This window comes from Danio rerio, chromosome 5, assembly GCF_052040795.2.
Source record: "Danio rerio strain M-AB ecotype USA chromosome 5, GRCz13ab, whole genome shotgun sequence".
Classification (NCBI taxonomy): Eukaryota; Metazoa; Chordata; class Actinopteri; order Cypriniformes; family Danionidae; genus Danio; species Danio rerio.
In genome coordinates, this window is record NC_141025.1 from 61001540 (window position 1) to 61023094 (window position 21555).

At 34.8% G+C, this 21555-nt stretch overlaps 1 long non-coding RNA gene across 1 annotated transcript; it reads right to left on the reverse strand.

The window, feature by feature from the left end:
• Positions 1 to 1684: 1684 nt before the first annotated feature.
• On the reverse strand, positions 1685 to 20884 carry LOC141385620 (uncharacterized). The gene is made up of 3 exons (XR_015491836.1): positions 20736 to 20884; positions 20520 to 20639; positions 1685 to 4331 (listed from the first exon to the last, which is right to left on the reverse strand). It is a non-coding gene; the product is annotated as an uncharacterized LOC141385620 (long non-coding RNA).
• Positions 20885 to 21555: the final 671 nt, after the last annotated feature.

The window sequence follows — 21555 nt, forward strand, 5'->3', positions numbered from 1 at the left end:
TTCCCCTTACCCCTGCCCCTCATTTTGTGCGTTCACATGAAGGAGTAGGGGTGTCCCAATTCTCTTTAGGTGAAGGCATATGGCAAAGGGGAAGGGCTAGATACCCCTCGAAAGGGAGATTTTTCAGAACCACACTCGTAACCAATGGGTGAGAAAATTTTTCAAAACGGCAGCATGGCTGCACCCAGAAGTCAGGAGATCCACAAATTTGTATTTTTTTGTCATTATTATGAATTTTTTACAACAAACAAGCATATGTTTTAATACATTTATAACCACGTTTGTGTTTTACCGTCATGTTAAAAAAAAAAAAAAAAAAAAAGCAAACATAAAAAAGCTATATTTCACTATCTGTAATTCCCAATAATAACTCCTGAATAGCAGTTCCACAACATTCAACAACAAGGGGTAGGGGTACAAAAATAGAATTGGGATTGGGCCTAAGAATAGTAAGATTTGAATACAGTTTTTATTGCATGGTCCTAGCAATTATTATTTTTTTTATATTTGTGCAGAAATCTACATAATTAGAGACATTTACTATAACGTTTGAACCTGGCTAACTTCTAGCAAAAGTTTAAAGACACTGAGCATAACATGGTGATCACATGAGAAAGTCGTGTCCTGACCTATACTCTATCTCGTCATGAAGTGCATGCACTAAAGAGCTCAGTACTGTGGAAGGATGTTGTGAATGACGCATTTGAACATAAAAGCTTAAGGCATGCCAACCTTGCAGCTGACTAAGATGATACGGCATGATAAAAAACAAGGTGGCCAGTGTCTGGGTCAAAAGCGAAGATTAAACTTGATCAAAAGTAGCCAATCTGGTTTTTGGAATGTGGTATTTAGATTGATCCTTCCTCATCCAGATTTGTCTACCAGCTCAAACCAGCTTGACCAAGTCCTACCAGGTCAAACCCTGCTTGCTTCCTAGCCACTGTTCCTCCAGCTTTGTTCGATATATATTTTTTACTAAGTTAAGGCACCCCCACTGTCAGTTTGTGAACATACTTTGAAGTAATAAATCATTTCTAAAAAATAGTTTAAATAAATAATAGATTAAATAGACAAAATAAATTTGTAGCCCATAGACCACAGGGCAACATTTTACTAACAAATTCAACAATGATTGGTATTTAGAGCTTAATTAATAGCACCCAAATAGATGACATATTAATAAGGTCAATAAATACCATGTGTTCACTTGCAATAGCAGAAAGAACATAATAATTATACATATTTAAGAATACAATTATTAACATTATTATATATTTGACTCCAGAGACAAAAAAAATCATCATTTAAAACTATTAAAGGTTTTAAGATAGTTTTTTTTGGGACACTGTGGTTAGAACTGCCACCTCACAGCGAGAATGTTGCTGGTACGAGTCCCGACTGGGTCAGTTGGCATTTCTGTGTGGAGTTTGCATGTTCTTTCCATGTTCCCGTGGGTTTCCTCCGGGTTCTCCGGTTTCCCCCATAGTCCAAATACATGCATGAACTAAATTGGCTATAGTTAATGATTGTGTGTGTGAATTAGTGTGTTTTGGTGTTTCCCAGCACTGGGTTGCAGCCAGAAGTGTATTGGCTGTGTAAAACATATGATGGATAAGTTAGTGGTTCATTCTGCTGTGTCAATCCCTGATGAACAAAGGGACTAACCTGAAGGAAAATGAATGAATGAATAAATGAATAAATTATTTAATGATTATCTGATGTGGACAATGTTCAATATAGGTATAAACTATGCCTTTGTACACCCAACAATAGACCTTCTTTTCAAATCAGAGAAGTTGCAGAAAGAAGACAAAAAACTCTCAGAAATAAAGGTACAAAGTCTGCCACTGGGGTGGTACCTTTTCAAAATCATTGTTGCTAACTGGTCTTTTGAGGTATTAATAGTTAAAAGCACAAATCTTTAGCTATAGTACTTCAAGGTACAAAGGTGAACCTTAAATGTACAAACGTTTACTTTAAAGGTACTAAAGTGCAGCTGCAGAGCACAAAAGTGTACCTTTTTAAAAGGTACCACCAGAATGACAAATTTCGTACCTTTATTTCTGAGAGTGTGTAAATTGGAACGGTGCTCTTTCCAGCAAAAAACTGTACTAGCTGCAATATATTAGTCAAATGTAGAAAGTCTGGGTTTTGGACAATACAATCTAATGGCAGTTTTTAACTCTTTAAATTAGTGGCTATTTTGAATTCGTGAAATCTCATTTGTACAATTTAATATGATTTGTTCATCCCAAAATGATAGTTGGGTTTAGCTGCGGGTTGGGTGCCACGCCTCTTTTTCAAAATTGTACATTTTCTAATGACTGTACTGGACTGAACGAATTAGCCACTAAACTGACAAAACATTAAATATTTGTTTCCTCCTGAGATCAGGCTGTTTTTTAGCATCCTAAATCTTAAACTCAACCTGAGCAGCAGCAAAATGTCTATTGAAATAATGAAACACTTCACTGAAGCTCTAAAAACTGATCAGCAGCAGCAATTACCAGACCCTTAAAATGTAAAATATAGTCCATGTGTTTGCTGATGCATTATACAGTATGATTAAACACTGAATGGGAAAGGCCTGATTTATAGAATAGGATTTAGGGCATCTTGCTCTAATTAGTAAAAATGAGCAATAAAACACTGAACTCTTAAAAAATTAGATTACCAGCATTTACATCATTGGCACATGCATGAAAATCTTACAAGTGTATGTGATATTCTTCAGTAATTACATGAAGTCGTTTCTCATGATGATGAATAACGTATCTGTGATCTTGCACATGCTTTTTCCATGTCATAGTGTTATTATCCACTGACATTTTGAATTATTCTCATTAATAGCTTTCATGAAGTCACAGGAGAGTTATGGTGCTGTTCATTTAGTTGATTGCTCCGTTCCATTTTATGGGTTCTTTATCTATGGTGTCTAGCACCAAAAAGCAGAGCAATCTTCCCATCACATGTTGAGATAATTAACTGTGATTTGCTTAATCAAGGTAAAGACATCCAGATGAAGAAATGATTTCATGACATTTAAAGTCAAGCAAGCTGTTTAGTTTGGTTCAATTGAGAACATAAAGCTTGGGTATTTTTTCAATGGTACTTGGTATTTCTTGGTATACCAGAACACAAATTCTAAATCTTATTAGGTACTTTTCTTTACAATATTGACCCTGGTACACAAGACCCGTCAATTGTTGATTTCTGAAATTGAGATTTATGCATCTTTCAATTGATGTTTGGTTTGGTAGGATGTGATAATATTTTGCTTAGCTACAATGTGTGATCTGAGGATACTGAGAAAATCACCTTGAATTTATCTAAATGTAGTGCTTGGCAAGGCACATTACTTTAGTTATTATTACCCAAACTGAAGCTTTGATTTATTTGTAGTAATGACATATTTCATCTTCATGGAACATGAGATAAAAGAAAAATCTATAATTTTGACCATTACAGTGTGTTTTTGGCAATATATGGTTGTTTATCCTCATTTACAATCATCTATATGCATTAGGAAGATTTTATTCAAAGCAAGGTAAACTATATAGAATGTGCACATTTGATCAGTCCTTGCTTTCCCTGGAAATTCAGGTTGCATTTCTTTAAATGAATGCACAGTGTTTGTTTGATAAACTAGGGAAGGTCGAGGAAAGTTTGACGTTATATTTATAAGTGATTACACTCATGAATTTCTTTTGGTGCATGAAGAAAATCTCTTAGACCGAAGAAGAGACAGAATATGAAATTTGGGGCTAGGCTCTTTTGCCAACATGCAAGCAACCGCCACAACTGTTCTACAGCCAACTAGAAACCACTGAACCTAGCAACTGCAAACAAACTATGCTCTCTAAATAACACTCTAAATGCTTTAAAAACTACATAGAAGTACCATAGAAATCCCCTTAGTAACCACTTTCACAGTGTTACGAACCCTTTTTTTAATCAAATCAAAATAATTAATTCATAAAGGGAATGCAACATAAAGAGGACACATGAACTAAGTTGTCTAAATTAACTTATTTAAAGTTATTACAACCAAAACAATCAAACCAATCATGTGTCACAATTAAATAAGAATGAATAAAGAATCAATAACTCATGTTCTCCAACAAATATACAACACTAACCAAAGACTATCAACCCAACAATTAACAAACTAGATCAAAGTAAGACTTAAAGAAAACAAAACAGGAAATTAAAGAAAATAAAAGAAGCTTGATGGCTGGCAGTGAAGTCTCCTCTGTCTCCGCTCAAGGTTGGTCCGTATTTATAGCCAATTTCAATAAGCGCAACTCGCTGCAGGTGTGCAAAGGTGGACCCTATAGGAAACAAACAGTGAGTGACGTCATGACACACAAGCAAGCACAGAGACAGGCACAACAGAGACAGGCAACAGCCATAACAACTGTAGTATGACAGTATGTACAGTGCTGCGTAAAAGTGAATGATCCCCTTGACCAGTTTAAAATTTTGTGAACCTATGTAAAATATCTTACCCAGGACAGTACTATGTAAAATAAATAAACAAAATAAAATATTTTATGACCTCTCTTATTTTGTAAAATTTGTTTCAAATTTTCCCCAATTCTGCAAGGGGTTCACAAATTTTAAAGCATATAGTTTACATAATGTCAGTTCAATGTATGTATATCACTGCATGTGCTTATTCAGAGGGAATTCATTCATTCATTCAACATTTTCTTTTCGGCTTAGTCTCTTTATTAATCTGGGGTCGCCACAGCGGAATGAACTTATCCAGCATGTGTTTTTACGCCCTTCCAGCTGCATCAGAGGGAATTACTATATGAAAGCTAAAGTTATTATTTGTGAAAATTAAAATTAACCCCTAGTAGCAAAGGTAACATCAAGCAGCTGAAACCAATTTGGATACTTAAAGGTGCAGTAGGTGATCTGCCAAAATGCTAATCGGTTAGCATAATATCTTTAAAACACAGTCTCATCCCTGCCTGTCTAAAGCCATGCCTCCTGATATCATGACCTTAAAGACGCGCATCATAAAGATGACAGTAGACAACTTACTACGTCAGATCATGTAGCCAGTTCGATAACTTTATAGTACTTTATAATAATATAATTCTGAACAAAAAACTGTATTACATCTAGCACGTTTTCAGTGTAGCAAGCTTGTCGTAATGTGCAATAAATCATGCATGCAGGGGCCGCTCGTCTCACTCTCTCATGCGCTTTGTTCAAAAGCAACTACTGTATGCTTAGTAGTTGGCCGGCGGCATGCAGGAATTACACTTATTACTAAGCCATACTTACATGCTGTTTCAAACTGAATATTCAAAATAGCATGGTAAGCAATAAAGGGAGCGCGTCACAGTCAAAAATGAACCAATGTAAAAATAAAACCAACTTCAGCTCAGTAAAGCAGGCTAGGCGGAATATTGCTATTTATTAATGTTTATATTTTTGAACTAAATAGAGTAAATATAAACATTATCGTTGCAGTCACATCAATCTTCAGTGGCTGAACATCGTGCATATAACCCGTTCGTAAAACAACAAAATCTACATACTGTAAGCTTTGAGAGACTAAAATAGCTTTAAAACATAACATTACCTAATAGAAATACTAAAACATTACCTAAAATAAAAACTATTGTCTAAAAGAAATGTTTCCATCATGATGTCATCCCCCCTCCACCATGCAAAAGTAACTCCAATAATGATTCAAGATTTTAAAAAGTTCTGATTCAGCATTTGCTTTTACCTCTCTCTCTCTCTCTCTCTCTCTCTCTTTCTCTGTGCAGGTTATGAATGTGGTGCGTCTGCATGTGCAAACGGCAGATATGTATGAAAGGCTGCTCAGATGTACAAATCTACATTTGTTGACAGACAGTTTGGACAGCTTATCAGAATAATGGGATTTGTTGGCTTGACAGATTTTAATTGGACGAACATTGTTTTTTGTCTTATGCCTTACCCAGAATATAAAAATACATATAAATAAATTTAGATCATTTACTTTAATCATTAGTGTTGGCATGTGAAAAGATTTTCAACCACCATAACAAAAGCTGTTTCTGAAGACAATCACCTTCTGCACCTTTATTTCCTACTTGGAAATAATGTCTCGAACATCACTAGAAATTGGACATCTGACCTCATGGCAGATTGATGAACCCCAATGTCAGCTAGAAGTAAAAACCCATTGTAACTAATGTCAAAAAGCACCCTTAAAATAGCAAACGAGGAACTCATTCAGGCATCTCTGACAGTATCTGGGGTAAATATGCATACCTTTAGAATCAGATAAAAATCGAATAGACATGCATTTATAGAAGAGTTGCAATAAGGGAGTCTCTATTGATGGGGCGCTCTATACTGCTCAGTAAACACCATTTTTTAGATGTGATGTTAAACTGAAATTCTGACTCTCTGTGGTTAAAAATCCCAAAATTGGCCCTCTGGCTTTGGTCCATCATAGTCTCCTAAACATCCTCATATCATAATTGGCATAATCATCACCAATCAGCTAGTGTGTGGCGTGCAGTCTGGCATAATATGGCGAATTCTGCACAGGTGAATGCTGCACACTGGTGGTGGATGAGGAGATTCTCCCCAAAAATGTGTAAAGTGCTTTGAGTGTCCATACATAAAGCACAATATAAATGTAAGGAATTATTATTATTATAAATTTTTTAAAAAAGGAACAAGGTTTCAACTTTGCCAGAGAGCTTGTGTACAAACATCCTATAAATGCATGTCCTAATTTTGCAGTTACACTGATTGCATCTTGTAGTGTAGTGTACTGTTTTTGTCTACACTCAAAATATAGAAACATTTGAAACTGATAAACATACATCTGACAATTGATGCATAAAAACAATGATGGTAATGGGAATTTTAACAGATGATGGCCATGGTAAATCAAAAAAAATGTTGAATTGCTCATGGGGTTCTTTAACTTTTAAGCAGCACTGTATATGACACAGTGGATGCTTAAAACTGTTATGTCACATAAACCATTTTTGATCAATTCGCCAAAAACTGAATTTCAGCTATAATCTTAGCATATCTCTCAAAGCGATGTGACATCATCTAGTGGGCCAATCTGTCTAGTGGGGCGCTGGGATTAAAACTTGTTGCATAGCTAGTGTATTTTGGGACTACTGATGGATAAAAAAGGAATTAGAGTTCAATTAATCCCCAAGAACCCTTCGTGCTAAAAGGTTCTCAAAAACCTGCTGCTGTGACAGCTCATATTCTCAAATCTCCATCTGGGAATATTAGTGCTCTGCCAAACATAGATTTGTCATCCTATCTGATGAGAAGATTAGCTGTTTTAGGTGTGCTCGACAACTTATACTGGCATGCTGCTTGGAAATCTTCAGGAACAGAGTGTCCTGCCTACTGAAGTGCTTTAGATTTTTGAATAGTGAAATAGAGCTCGCTAAAAATAAGCTAATAGGCAGTAACTGTAAATGTTTCTCTTCAAGTTACGTCTCATTAACTGGAATACAAACATTGAATTTGAACTGCATAAACAATATTCACATGAAGTACATGTAGATGTAGCATTTATACATCGTTTTACACTAACAAAGGGAATTATGTGAGTTTGAAAACATTGGCAATGATCACACTCTTCATTGTATTCTCATATTCAGTGTGCGTAAATGAGTTAATGAGATGTAACTTTTTAAATGCAATCGACTTTTAAAGCAATTGCAGATTAACTTATTTTTAGTCACAATCTTCTCATTCAAATATATCATATGGTTATTCTTGAGTACAAGATTACTTTTAGAAAATGGCTTAGTGAAATAGATTTTGTTGTATAGTATTTTTCAACCCAGGCTCATGCTGATTATGTAGGGGTGAGTTGGGCACAAAGTAACACTTTTTGGTTTTGGCCAAAGAATGAACAAAGTAATAGGGTTAGACAACCCCTATTTCTTTCCCAGCAACACACAGGCCTCTCCTACAAATGAGCACTAAAAGTATCGCCAGATTTTTCTGTTTGTGTGCCGCATTGCCAAAATGCCAGGAGTAAAACTGTTACTGTTTATCCCACCTGTGGGGCAAGTTGTAACAGACAGAGGGTTAGTTCACAATTACTGTAGTTTCACAATTAATTTTAATTAATTTTTTAAAAATAGTATATTGCCTTAGTACTTAACACAATTGTTTTTAATTTTACATAGCAAAGCATGTTTATTTATTTATCTATTGGATAAACACATTTGGATTTATTTGCATCATTATCCATTATTTTATAATGCATGTAATTGCATTATTAGCAATAAAAAAACATTCTATTAAAAATATTTTTTATTAAAAAAAGTTCTCAACATTACACTCAAAAAAAAAAAAATTACAAAAAATTTTAACAAAAAAAGATTTTGTTAGTTTAATTGGTGTCCAATAGTGTGTAGCTTATTTGTATCACCCTGTTACAACTAGCCCAGCTCTGTCGTATTTCCCCAAAATTGGCTAAATCTAACAACACTAATCACAACAATATAAGACTTCACTAACATACTTTTACAGATTTTTTTTAAAAATAAAAACAAATATAGACTATAATAAAAAAACTATTATACTGCAAAAATGGTTTCTCCTGTGTTTGTCAACCAAATTTTGACAAACTTTTACAATAATTGGCAGGAAGATGTCTGCCAACACTGTGGAAAGACCTCAGAAGCATGCCATGCTTAACCCTGAGCAAATACCTTAAGAACCTGTGTTACAAATTACCCCACGTTACTTTGTGCCTTGCTCTCCCACTACCCTTATATACATTCCTGGAGAGTGCCAAATATGCACCAGGAAGTACGTTTTTTGCAGTTTACAGTTTTCTCTCATGAGTGCCATTCTGTTCTCGCGTAAATCCACCAGAGGCTGCTGTCGACTGACTAACTGACTGACTGACTGATCCTGCCACCCACCCACCCCCTTTCCGAAACCCAATTATGTTTTAAAAAACACAGTTAAACCACCCATACATTCCTCTGGCTACATAATTTGCAATCTCCAAAAATGTACATAGGAGTACGTTTTCAGAATGAGCCTATGTTGGTATTTTTAATTTTGTGATGTTTTGTGTGCATACAATAAACAATAGTGCTTATGCAGATGACATGAAAATTGATTCTGGCCTACAACATCTTCACATCCGTAATGTTTTTTTTATATACAAATGTCAAAGTAACTTTGTAAATCTAAAAATAAAAAAAGTAAAACAGGCTTTGATTCACAAAATACTCCAACTTCATATTCAGATGGCACAGATGTCCTTGTGCCTGCATCTTCTTAATTATTCAGCTCATAACGATCACTGATAGGCTGAGAATTTTCAATTAGGCACAATTGCCTAGTGCTGAGTGTATTTTTTTCTGTTTAAGTGAATTAGGATCCCTTTAACCTCATCTCCAGGGATATTAATCTGATAATCTCTGGAGAGCATTAAGCTCAATGTACAGTTTCTGAGCCTGCTCACCAATGTAATAAACATAGATTGAGCTCTTAAATTAATGATCTGCTTTGACTTTTTGACATATTACCACATGGGATTTTTTAAAATGATTATTATAGTGTTATTTTATAACATTGGATTTAAATTACAGCAGCAATTCCACATGTCACATTTGATGAATCTATATACAATTTTTGTGTTCCCTCTAAAGTTAATTTATAGAAATAATACAAGAGCTTTACATAAAAGAATATGTAAGAAGTTATTTTAATGTTTATTTTACCATTCAGCAAAGAAATTCAGGTCAGAGTCAAGTCAAGCAAACTAGCTCCAATTTCAGATCACTATAAAAATTGTCTCATCGTGACTGCACATAACAAACTGCTAATTAATGCAATACGTATTCAAATGAGGGTTGTGCTTTACGTTATCATATCACCACCAAGTCACATTGCTAAGACAAAATGAATCATTAATCTTGGAGGGAATTACCATGACAGATAACAGTGGGGTTACTGAAGGGCACAACTGAAAGAATAAGAAAAAAGAAAGTGAGTCTTTTTTTATGCACTGGTTTTCTGCTCTTTTTGTTCTTGGTAGAAGCGCTGGAGTTTTTGCACCTGCATTAAAACTGGAAGTGTGTAACCTCACATTCTAAGCGAGATTAGTGTCGTGCACCAACAGAAAACAGTGCCAAGATAAATCCTTTTCCTAGAATTTAACTTTAGCGATTGCACTGGTGTAATGACACTCACAGAGCAGGCCATGGAATGGTAATCACAACTTGTTATGTGAGCTTTTGCAAATACCCGAGATCAGCTTAGAACATGTAACTAACTGTCAACCTGTTAGAAACAGAACATGAAGACATATAAATATATTTTTAAGTATCATAAGGCTTTGAAATTTACATGTCCATGTGAATATTTTACACAAATCACAGACATAAAAAAGAGCAGCAAACAATGTTTTCTTTTCAGCCTTTTTGCAGGTTTAACCTAGTCAATTGTAAGACTTTTAAAGACCATTTTGAATTAAAAATGAGACTTTTAGGCTAAGCACTAATGATTATGTCTTATTTAAAAAAAAAAAAAAAACATTTAAGGTCAAAATTATTAGCCCTTTTAAGCTTGCTTTTTTCAATAGTCTACAGAACAAACTATTGTTATACAATAACTTGCCTAATTACCCTAACCTGCCTAGTTAACCTACGTAACCTGGCTAAGCTCTTAAATGTCATTTTAAGCTGTAGAGAAGTGTCTTGAAAAATGTCTAGTAAAATATTATGTACTGTCATCATGGCAAAGATAAAAGAAATTAGTTACTGGAAATGAGTTATGGAAATGAGTTATTAAAACTATTATGTTCAGAAATGTGTTGAAAAAAATCTTCTCTCTGTTAAACAGAAGATGGGGAAAATATATATATTCTTCCTATATATGGGGCGAAGCAGTGGCGCAGTAGGTAGTGCTGTCACTTCACAGCAAGAAGGTCGCTGGTTTGAGCCTCGGCTCAGTTGGCGTTTCAGTGTGGAGTCTGCATGTTTTCCCAGGGTTTCCTCCCGGTGCTCTGGTTTCCCCCGTCATAAGACATGCAGTACAGGTGAATTGGGTAGGCTAAATTGTCCGTATTGTATGAGTGTGTGTGGATGTTTCCCAAAGATGGGTTGGGACTGGACATACGCTGTGTAAAAACTTGCTGGATAAGTTGGCGGTTCATTCCGCTGTGGGGACCCCGGATTAATAAAGTAACTAGGCCGACAAGGAAATGAATTATATATATATGTATATATATATATATATATATATATATATATATATATATATATATATATATATATATATATATATATATATATATATATATATATATATAGAGAGAGAGAGAGAGAGAGAGAGAGAGAGAGAGAGAGAGAGAGAGAGAGAGAGATTTGAATGTGTCTAAACAAGAAAACTTTAATTGTATACACTTTTTAACATAATATTTCTTTTTTTTTTTTGTTAATGACAAGTTTAACATTGTTAAAAAATATTTATTACAGAGACAATGACATAAATAATCAAAAATATACATTTGTTGACTTTTGGTCCAAACTGATTGAATATAATATATCATGTTAAGTGATATGTTGCTCAGTTATTATCATGAGGAATTGTATAATTGTTTTTAGTTTTCTTTCCCTAATTAGAGAATTTAATTTAGAGAAATTGCTGTAAAAAAATTCAAACAGCTATTGTAAATTGGATCTCGTTGCAATAAAGAAACTTGAAAAGAAAAAAGTTTTATTGAGATGGATTGTCTGTGATCGGATGGATGGTCGGCCCATTATAGGTAGCTTTACTTTGACCCAGGAAAATTGAGACCTTTTTAAAATTATTTAAGACCTACAAGACAATATTTCAGTGATTTTAAGACTTTTTAAGGCCCCGCGGGGACCCTGCTTTTCTTTTTCATAACGTTTTGAAATCACATTGATGGTTAAAAATATATTAAACACTATACAAAAGTTATGAGTAAAACCTTTGTTGAGTTTTAGTAGATACATTGAAGGATCAGCACTTAATATCATGAATATGCCTAGCAAACCATTAACAGCTTGTTGCATAAGAGTAAACTAATGGTCTGGGCTCTTTCAGATGTGCACTTTGAACCTTTATCTTATCTCCATACCACACATCAGAACCTCAGGACCCTCAGTCGGGTCAAAAGCACCCAATCCATTCAATGCCAGTGAGTCAATATGTCAATATTAAGAAAAAAAAGGTACTTTCAAAAGGTACATTTTTTATCTTAGCATATACAGTTGAAGTCAGAATTATTAACCCCCTGAATTATGAGCCCCTCTATTTATTTTTTCCCCCAATTTCTATTAAACGGAGAAAATATTGTTTCAACACATTTCTAAACATAATAGTTTTAAGGACTAATTTCTAATCACTGATTTATTTTATCTTTGCCATGATGACAGCCAATAATATTTGCCTAGATATTTTTCAAGACACTTCTGTACAGCTTAAAGTGACATTTAAAGGCTTAACTAGGCTAGTAAGGGTACCTAGGCAGGTTAGGGTAATTAGGCAAGTTATTGTAAAACAATAGGTTATTTCTGTAGACTATCGAAAAAAAATATATCTTAAAATATAGTTTGTAGTTAAAAAATGCTTTTATTCTAACTGAAATAAAACAAACAAGACTATATTTAGAAGAAAAATTATTATCAGACATAAACTGTAAAGTTTCAGCTCTGAAAAACATCAAATTATTTATTCTACCTTTCAGAATGTTGGAATGTTCTGCTGTAAACACAATGTAGCTGTTTTTGTTGCCTGTGCCTTTAACGCTAGTTCTCCCTGCCCACCCTTCCCACGTGCCTGTCAGTGTGTCTTTGTCTCTGTCTCTGTCAGATAAACAGCTCAGAGACAGACACGAAGGGAGCAGATCTCGTAACATAACATTTGTGAGAAATACTACAGTAGGAACTATCTCAATGATTATTTTATGTATTTGTTGTGGAGATAGGTTAAGCCTTTGGATGAGTCACACACAATGTCATTACAATTACATTAACTTTGCACTGTTTTTGCACAGTAAATGTGACAGGATACAGATTAATGTCTACCGATGTATGGATACTCATTATGTTAATGTACAAAATAAACCTGATTTAACATCCACAAACTGGGATTAAAGTGTCTTCTTTGATAATTGTACTGACACGCTGCTGTGGTGATGATAATAAAATCACTGTAATTCATAGTTAAGTGTTAAAGTAGTTAAACTCATTTCTGATCACATTTATTTATGATTGATGATCACAGTTAGCTGAACAGGTCTTTTAATCCTGGTTGGTTTGCACACATCCTGTCTTGTTGATATGATTACACGTGTTAATAGTTACTACAGAGACATCTTAAAACGCGGCTGTTAATTAATTCGGTGGGCGAGGAAACTGCACTACTATGTCGTTGCGGTGGGCTTCAAAATGGGAGGAATTTGGAACCTAATTTAATGTCAGGAAATAAAAAAAATTACCTCAGTATGACTGTGGACACACTATACCTACACACAGTTCTGTCCAAACCGCTTCCAAAAGATGATTTACATCATTTGACCTATAATTAATAATATTACTTTTAATGCAACACCTTAGTTGTTTAAATTGCTAATGCACTTGTTTATAACAGAACTTGTGCAATACATTCATCCATCCATCCATCCATCCATCCATCCATCCATCCATTCATCCATCCATCCATCCATTCATCCATCCATTCATTCATTCATTCATTCATTCATTCATTCATTCATTCATTCATTCATTCATTCATTTTCTTTCAGCTTAGACCCTTTTTTTCATTAGGGGTCGCCACAGCAGAATGAACTTAGCAGCACGTGAAGTTGTATGTTTTACACAATGGTTAAGTACTAGGAAATTGTGCAATAATATTTTTTAAAATTCATTGCTGAATTTTGTGTATATTCATGTGATTAATTACAATAAAAATCATACAATTAATTGCGATTAAAAAATAATCTAAGTAAACACTATTAAAAGTAAATTCCGTTATTGTCAGGCAAGTTTGTTGTAGTGGCGTAATTTGCAAACAATGCTCACATTCTTGAATTAGAAAGAAAACGAAACCTTATGAAAAGTTATGTTTAGTCATAAAGAAAAACAAAATTGTTTTGGATTATTTTAGTAAAATATATTTTTAGAATATTCCAAGGTATTGCAAGCCTTTGATCTTTTTCTTGACTTATAGTTTCAATAACTGTCATTAGACTGGTGCTGAGCAACAATGTTGACAAATTAAATAACAAAACGCTTTATGGTGACAATGATCAATGATAAAGTGGTGGTCTACAACATTAGTTCAAAAGGGTAAAATTATTAATATTAATATTTGTACAGATATTTTGCATATAAGAGTATCCATATTTAGCTTTTGGCACTGCATTATAGCAGTATTTTAGTTTTTTTGGGGATGTTTCTTTTTCTTATAGTATTATTTTTACTATTATAATTTCATTCAGTAAAGCCTAATATATTCACTCCCCATAAAATTATTTAAAAGATGTCTACAATAATCATACCACACATTTTCCTTAATCAACACAAATCTGTGAACTTAAATAAGTAGTGTAGCAGGCCTGTTAATGTGTGTTTTTGATTAGGCTCATTTCTCATTTGTATAATCATTACATTTGTATTTACTTTATGCATTAATTTAATAAATGCATTTATTTTATTTAATGATTTAGAGAAAAGTAATTTCTAGATTTTATTGAGGTTACTGCTCATTAATTTTTTATTAACAACATATGATTGCCACAATGGCAACACATCCGCATAGTCTAGAAACATGCACTGACATACTCAATAGGAAAATTGGAAGATTTCCCAAAACAAAATCAGAAGACAGATGGCATCTACTTTGTGTCCATTTGTCTCCTTTGTCTCTGACTTGGATCACTTCATATTCAGTTTAAATGTACTCTTTGCAATGAGAATGATCACAGCACAGCATTTCATGATCAGAGAGGACAACAATGAGATGAGACCACCACAGGGATTCTCATTAAACACCTCAAACCAAGAAGGACACTCTGGCATCAGATCAAGACCACTGGAGCCATGGATGCTGTCAAACTGCCGGACTTTTCTTTGTGTGTGTTTGGCATCATGTTGTCCAGTCTGACATTATGAAGACTGAGATCTTACAGTGGACATGGACGTCCATTCTGACATGGTACCGTTATTAAGGATTACTAAAATTCACACAGTGTGGGCCGAGATTATGTTCAAAGAAAAAAAGGTCAAAAACAGCTTCTGTTGAACTGTCAATTGTATTGAACTTGTTTCATGAAAAGTACCTGGTTTTTCTTTTAATTATTTTTAATTGTTTCTCTTTGGGGAGGCATGGTGGCTCAATGGTTAGAACAGTTACCTTACAGCAAGAAGGTCAGAGGTTCGAGCCCCTCCTGGGGCAGTTGGAAATTTTGTGTGGAGTTTGTATGTTCTTCTTGTATTTGCATGGGTTTCCTCCGTGTGCTCTGGTTTGCCCCACAGTCCAAAGACATTCGATAACAACCCAGGCTCATTATGATTACGTACCCCTATATACATATCTGGAGAGAGCAAAATACGTCCCAGGAGCTACGTTTAAACAAACCCACCAGAGGCCGATTAGTACGCGTTTTCAGACCTTAAAATTTTAAAGAAGAAACGCAGCCATCATAGCTCTGGCTACATAATTCACAGTCTCTGGAAATGTATATAGGATGTTTTCAGAATGAGCCTATGATGTCCAGTAAAGGAGAATTAGTAAACTAAAAAATGGCCTTAGCATATGAGTGCGTACGTGAATGTGAGAGTGTATAGGGGTTTCCCAGTACTGGACTGCGGCTGAAAGGGCATCCGCTGAGTTAAAAATATGGTGGAATAGTTGGCTGTTTATTCTACTGTGGCTACTTCGATAAATAAGGCACTAAGCCGAAAGAAAATGAATGAATGTTCCTTACTGTATAGCTGCTTTGACACGATGTGCATTGCATAGAGTGCTGTAGACCATTTTGAGGCATACAAACAAAAACAATAATCCCAACGTATTTTCTGTTTTAAATATTTTATTTCTATACCTTCCAGAAATCCAAAAAGAGCCACATATTGATAAATAATGTTATGATAGCTGTTTTAACATTAAGTTATGATCGAATTGCCTCTTGTTACAGGAAATGTTCATGGGCCAATGGCATGACCACATTGAAATGGTCTATAGAAATAAAGGTCACTTGACTTGATATAAATGCAGTTAGATTAATAATTTTTATTTGAATAATTTATTTATTTTAAAGCATAAGTTCACCTAAAAATCTAAATTCTGGAATTAACTACAATCCTCAATCTCTGTTCTAATCTCCTGAGACCTTTGTTAACCTTTGGAACTCAAATTAAGACATTTTAGGTGAAATCCAGGAGCTATCTAAGCCATAGACAGCAAAGTATATGAGATGTTCAGAAAAGCAACCAAAAACCATGTCAGAACTTCAGTACTTCAGCTGCAATCATACAAAGCCCCAAGAACACTTTTGTGCACAAAAATACTTAAAAAAAAAACAATACTTTATACACAGATATCATTTCTTCAAGGTTTTTCTTCATCAGGTTCCAGTGCACGATTAATAACAGAATTTACACTTTTGAACTAATATTTTAATTACTTTTAATAATTAATTACTTGTGACATTCCTACTGACTTAATTAATAGTCTGCATGTTTTTCATTTCCTTTTTTATTTTTAATTAAATGATTTTAACTAAATGTTTAAATAATAATAAAAAATGTAATGTAATTTTATGTTGATCTATTTTGCAGTGCAGTTGACTTGTTAATATTAGTTCTGTAGTTTTATTATTTTCAGTTTTGGTGGCATTAGTAATATCATTATCTTTAGCATCTTGTCCATAGGCTGGCCATGTGAACAGCAGTACTCCTGTAATAGAATTGCACGTGTTTTACTGCAGGCTGACAACAACAAAAAATAAATAAACGAAAAACATACCAAAAGGTCAAAATGATACAATATATAATTGTAGTATTGGTCACCAGAGCATTTTATTAATGCTAAAACACATTGTATTGAAACAACTAAGCCAACTGTCACCTGATCTCCAGCAAATATGTATGTTTGCACCATTTCGTTCATCACTGATGTAACTGTGAACATTGTATAGCACTTGAAAATGTGATGTGTTGTGAATGTCGTGCTCTATAGTGATTAATGATGACATCTTTGTAATGCGTTCTCTGCTGTCACACCCACAGACTAGTATTGATCACTTCACTCCAGTAATGGAAAAAACAGCATCAGTGTGGTTTTTCCTTTCAGACTTGACATGATGTCATTCTCAACTGATTGTTCTTACTAAAGAAGCAATGTAATTCTAAAGAAAGTGTTTAACAACTGTTTAATGTGTTGGTGACATAAGGTGAAAAATAAATAGCTACATTTTGATGAAAAATAAATTAAATAAAGACTTTTTGGGATAAACTGAATAATTTGAATCTTTCTAAATTTTAATACTATAAAAACGTGAATCGACAATGCAACGTGTGTTGCTGAATAAAGTTGGTGTTAGAAGACTTTTTTTATGCTTTGCATTGATTAGGTCATTTCTAGCTATAAGTGGAGAGCTTTCTGAAAGTAGGTTGAGAGCTACCAGGAAGTGCAAAGTCTCTAATGAATATTTAACATTGAGAGATTACAGCTCAACACAGTGACATTCGCCGCTACACTCACGTAGCTCTGAGCCTCTCAGCTTTGCTCACAGATCAGCAGCTTAGTATAAGATAAACCAACCTTGCAAGTGAGAAATATGAGGAACTCCAAATGTTTATACCTGTAGTTATTGTTATTACTATTTTTTAAAAAACTATTTATTAATGGTATCAGCACTGCATGCAATTAAATAGCAACCCTTTTTAAATGTGGTCAAAATCATTCATTAAAATCAAGTCACATGTCTTTGAATAATGGTTTTTGAATAATGGTTTTTATCATACACTCTTATTTTTAGAAACCTATCTATCTATCTATCTATTTATCTATCTATCTATCTATCTATCTATCTATCTATCTATCTATCTATCTATCTATCTATCTATCTATCTATCTATCTATCTATCTATCTATCTATCTATCTATCTATCTATCTATCTGTCTATCTGTCTGTCTGTCTGTCTGTCTGTCTGTCTGTCCGTCTGTCCATTGCTTTAGCAGTGCAGCATAAGATCTCATGATCACAAAGAATCATAATGTTATTATATTATAATAATTTATCCAACAGTTCTCTCTGGTACTTGAATCTGAGAGCACTTAGAGAAGAAAAGATTGGCGTATTTTCAAAATACAGCTAATAAATTCATTATAAAATTGATGTGACGTTGTTCCTCTCTTTTTTATTTTGCAATGCAAAAATTATACCATGGTAATTGTAGTGAAATGACTGTGAGATGAAACTCACATTTCAGGAATAAATGTATTTTGTGTTGGCCACTCTTTGGCCATCTGTTTGTTTCTAATGAGTATCCTGTTTTTTTTTTTTTTTACTGCTGGCCAGTCCAGTAAAACGAAAAACAGAAGAAATGCCCGCATGTGTTTAACATTTTTCCTGATCGCAAACACTGCAGTGCTGCTTTGGCTTTTTCGGGGTTAATTATTGTGATATTCCGATTGCAACAGAGAAATACTAGGAAATCTGTGTAGACTGATGGCATTGCATGATGTTCAGCCTAATAATCTCAAAATGTCAGCAAAATCATTTACTTTGTCATGACTTTAGACATTATGCTAGAGAATCATTCAAATACTAGCTCTAAAGTCAAGTCAAAGTTTATATATAAAGGGCTTTTTAAAAACAAGTGCTTACTAAAGTGCTATACACACATATACACCATTAAAAAAAAGGACAAATACAACAGACACATGACTCTCATAAGGTATTAACAACCAAAGAGTAAAAGTGGGTTTTAAGACTAGATTTAAAAAGAGAAAGGGTTGTGGCCTGCCTAACTTGGGGAGGCAAATTATTCCAAAGTTTGGGGGCCACCACTGCAAAGGGACGGTCCCCCCTTGTTTTTAACTTTGCCCGTGGAACAGCCAAAAGTAGCTCAGTACATCAGTACATCTAAGTGCCCTTGTTGGAGTGTACAATTGGATTAATGAGGACAAGTATCTTGATGCTAGTCCATTTAGGCATTTAAAAACCAAAACTAAAATCTTAAAATGTGTCCTAAACTGTACAGGAAGCCAATGAAGAGAAGCCAGTATGGGTGCAATGTGCTCCCGTTTGCGTGTCCCCATCAGCCAATGAGCAGCAGCATTCTGCACCCTCTGCAGACGAGTAATGGTGGTATGGCTAATACCCACATAGAGGGCATTACAATAAAGTGACGTTGGTAACGTACTAACGAATAAGTAACGCCTTCTGCTGTTTTGACATCAGCTGCAGATATAAATGAATGGTGGAAGAAAGTATAAAGAAAGAAAGTTCCTCATATAAATGGGGTTTTTAGACTCTCCGTGTTTGATTTTCTATTTTCTATTTATGATTATGCTGTCGAACTGTTGTAGAAACGCAATATCACATGAGTAGCAGTGCGATATGGCTGTAATCGTCACTGGTGCAACCACTTACCACTCACTAGTGTCACTAGTGTCGATATACAGCCATATCGCACTGCTACTGGTGTGATATTGCTCATATTTAGTACATTGTTCATTAAAAAAAAAAAAAAAAAAAAAAAAAAAAAAGAGACACCTGAATGTAATTTTGTAAGTAAATAAGAGCCTCCTGTTACTGCATTGATAATAATGTTTTAGCTGGTAACAAGTTATTTAGCTCTAAAAGATCCGTAGAGAAGCATTTTATTTCTTAAAGAACCATTTTGGAAAACCCGTACTTTGGTTCGAACAAGTGTTGATCTGTGAAGTGTGAAATTATTTGCGTGCATCAAGCAAAGAAATCATCTTAACAACAATGTTTGATTCATGTGTCCAATGCATTTTTTAAAACTGGAAAAAGAAAAGGAAATCATCATCTTTAAGGAAGATATGTGGTTATAATTTATTTTTTGAATAATCGAGATTGGGCGACACAGTGGCTCAGTGGTTAGCACTGTCGCCTTACAGCAAGAAGGTCGCTGTTTTGAGTCCCTGTTGGATCAGTTTACATTTCTGTGGGGGAATAAGTCGAAGGAAAATTAATGAATGATTAAATGATAAAGATCGACAATCACTTACACATCTGGTGAAATTAAATTGTAAAACAACAACAGTGGACCTCACAGCTATGTTAAATTGTGAAAGTAAGAACATTTTTACATCCATGGTGCAAAGAAAACTCAAGGGATTGGGACTAAACATCTGTGTAGCTTTAAGAAAATCACATATCAGTGAGGCTAGTCAAATAAAAAAAAAAAGATTCCATTTTTTGGGAAGCATAAAGATTAGATGCTGGAGCAATGGAAGAAGGTCACATGGTCTGATGAACCCAGATTTACCCTGTTCCAGAGTTACGAGTGATTGAAGAGGGGTGGATGAAGTGATGCACACATCTAGTGCCAACTATACATGCATGTGGGGGCAGTGCTGTGGTCTGGGGATGCTGCAGTTGATCAGATCTAGGTTCAGCAATGATATGTGCACAAGAATAAGCTCAAAGGACTACCTGAATATACTAAATGACCAGTTTATTTTACCAATAGTATTTTACTTACCTGATGGCATGGGGACATTCCAAGATGACAATTCCAGGATAGATTGGGTTCAAATTGTGAAGGAGTACATGAGGCATCATTTTTATCATTAGGGACAAGTGGTGCTCCCTGCAGAGCCATTTGAGGAGAGGTGAGCTCCAGAGAGGGGGAGCTTAAGCTTGAGCTCCACCTTTTTGCACTTCTTCTATGAGTGATGTCACTGGGGGTAGGGTTAGGGGTGGGGTTGGTGTACGCATTAAAACAGCTACAGGAGGAGGAGCGACAGCTCATGCTCCCCCTCTCTGGAGCTCACCTCTCCTCAAATGGCTCTGCAGCGAGCACCCTCTCATTAGGGATGTGCATCTCAGAACTGAGGCTGATGCAATATGCATCTTGCACCATTGCACGGATACATTAAAGATACATATGAAGCAGCTACCGATACAATACAATTTAATTGTGATACAATGACAATGCAGTACAATCCAATTTCAATTTAATTCAATTCATAACAATGTGATTTCATGCAATACAACACAAGAACATTTAGCTAAGTTTAGCTAAGTTCCTCTAAGATTTCTTCGGCTTAGTTCCTTATTTATCAGGGGTCGCCCAAGCGGAATGAACCGCCAACTGTTTTGACATATGTTTTATGCAGCGAATGTCCTTCTAGCTGCAACCCAGTACTGGGAAACACCCATACACACTCACATTCACACACACTTATACACTATGGGCTATTTGGTTCATCCATTTCACCTGTAATATATGTCTGCAGGGGCACCTGCAGGATTTTTTTTCCAAGGTACAGACAAATCCAGCACCGCCTTGCCCCCTTCCT